Raw genomic sequence first — 2,451 nt, 5'->3', positions numbered from 1 at the left:
AGTTTTTTCAAAGATGTACTGCACCACACAACACCTAACCTTAACACCCATTTTGTTGTGCAAACCTAGTGGAAATAACCACAAATATTTTAGCCCCATTTTGGATTTTTTTTGCATTGACTCATGGACTCGGTCTGCCTTGGATCGGTCTTTAGTGGTCAGTGGACGGATGGACCGTGCACAACCAGGTTTAGACCTCAGGTCTGGACCTTTGACGTTTCATTCCCCTAACTCTACTTTAACCCTAACCCTAACCCTAGCACTGCGAAACTCAAGTAAGGTAATTTGCTAATACAACCTCCACCGGATCCTAATCCTACTGTTGGGATCCTGATAACTCTTCCTGATCCCTGGCTGTCAAAGAACACCTTTTTACAAAACCAGGCAAAAAAAATCCTAAACTGGACTCTTCCACTAGCCCTACCCCCCTCTATATCCTCCCACCCCACACCTGGTGCAACATATGTACTTAACAAATGTTTCTCCCCATAGAAGACTGGGCTCCAATTAAGGCCTGTTAGCCCCAGGCCACCTGCCCTGCGTGCTGTCCAAGTGGACCCAGGGAGGCTGGATACTCACCATGCAAGTGACCCTTCGTTAACACCGCAAGGTATCCGGGTCACCTGAAAAAGCCCAACCCCATACCTCCCATTCCTTCCCGTCAGGCCGAGAGAGTGAGACTGGCGGATGCACATTTCTGCACACCAAGCTTCTACCAGTCCACCCCTCTTCAAAGTTTGTGCATTTTAGAACTGAACAGACATCATCCTTTCCAGGATAACCGTCAGATGTCACAAACCTTTGCCCAAAGTCCCTTGTCTCTTTCATGCAACCCATATCTTGTCCTAGTCACCTCGTCCATGGTGACCACAGAAAAACTTTATTAAACAATAGAAAACACAATCCTGCAATGACCGGGACACAAACCTGTGTCCCCTTGTCCTAAATCCATCACTCTACCACTGCTCCAACAAGCCCCACACAAATCTGTTTCCTTAAGTGAGGGCTATTACCTGCCTTTCATTCTATGAGAGGTAGAATTAGAGAGAGAATCGGTTCAGGGCTATTTTCTATCCTTTTATAAAAAGGTAGAAAACAACCCTGCAATGATCGGAAGACAAACCTGGGTTGCCCCTACCCAAAGCCCATCACTCTACCACTGAGCCAACTAGAAATTATTCAAGGCTTCATCCTGCCCATCATTCCATGGGGGCTAGGATAAGAGTATGGATTAGGGTTAGGTTAGGTTAGGTTTGTTTAGTTTAGGTTAGTGGTAAGGGTTGGAGTAGGAAAGGGGTAGGGTTAGGGTAGGGGTAGGGTTAGGTTAGGGGATTGGAAAAGGGGTAGGGGTAGGGGTAGGGGTAGGGTAGGGGTAGGGTTAGGTTAGGGGATTGGAAAAGGGGTAGGGGTAGGGGTAGGGGTAGGGGAGTGGGTTAGGGCTATTTATGCGTTAGGCGTAGGGGTAGGTTAGGGTAGGGTTTAGGGTTAGGTTAACCTTAACATTTTCAATAGTAATGTATTAAAGATAAGTTGAATAATCTTAACATTAGTACACTAACATAAGCAATCTAATATTACCATCGGAACATTTAGGCAACAGGGATCAGAAAGCAGGGTTTAAACTATGAAAAATAAATTTAAATCCCCAGAAATGTTATTGTACCAGAAATCCGCATTTTGAATTAGCTGTCAAGAAAGCTGATTTTATAAATTAAATACAGGTATTTATTCGTGAAAAAAATCATGAAAACACTATATAGTCTTGTCACCCATATATGGAGAAGCACATCCATGAGCATAATCTTTAAAATAACTTAAATATCCATCATGTGAAACTTCTAGGAGGCAGGTCTGGTAGAAGTGTGATGCCCCACATTATTCTTTCCTGCTACTTCAAATCAGCTAGATTGAGTGAAAGTTCAAGACACCTCTTCAGTAGTGTACCTAAGGATCATAGAGTGTTACGGCCTTTACTATACAAACTCACGCTGAGGACGCCTCGCTTGGATGATCAACCCCATGCATGTGTCTTGTAAACCATTGCTAATCGAGCTTGACCAGATCCACAATTGCATGACTGCGCTCTGCATTGAGTTTTAATATTAATATGAGTTTTCAACTTACACCAGTCATTAGTAGATGTTGATTAGATTCTATTTATAGGAATTTACCTGCTCTTATCATCTGATCATGGTTGTATCTCTCTATTAGTACTATCATATTGCTTGGCGGAAAAGTAACTCAGGCAATTTGTTAATATCTAGAATATCAAAATCAACTGCGGGCGGCAGATCCTTTTCCTATTTGGCGCCTAAACTCTGGAATAACCTACCTAACATTGTTCGGGAGGCAGACACACTCTTGCAGTTTGAATCTAGATTAAAGACCCATCTCTTTAACCTGGCATACACATTACATACTAATATGCTTCTAATATCCAAATCCGTTAAA

This window comes from Carassius gibelio, chromosome B17 (assembly GCF_023724105.1).
Source record: "Carassius gibelio isolate Cgi1373 ecotype wild population from Czech Republic chromosome B17, carGib1.2-hapl.c, whole genome shotgun sequence".
NCBI lineage: Eukaryota > Metazoa > Chordata > Actinopteri > Cypriniformes > Cyprinidae > Carassius > Carassius gibelio.
This window is presented reverse-complemented; position numbering follows the sequence as displayed.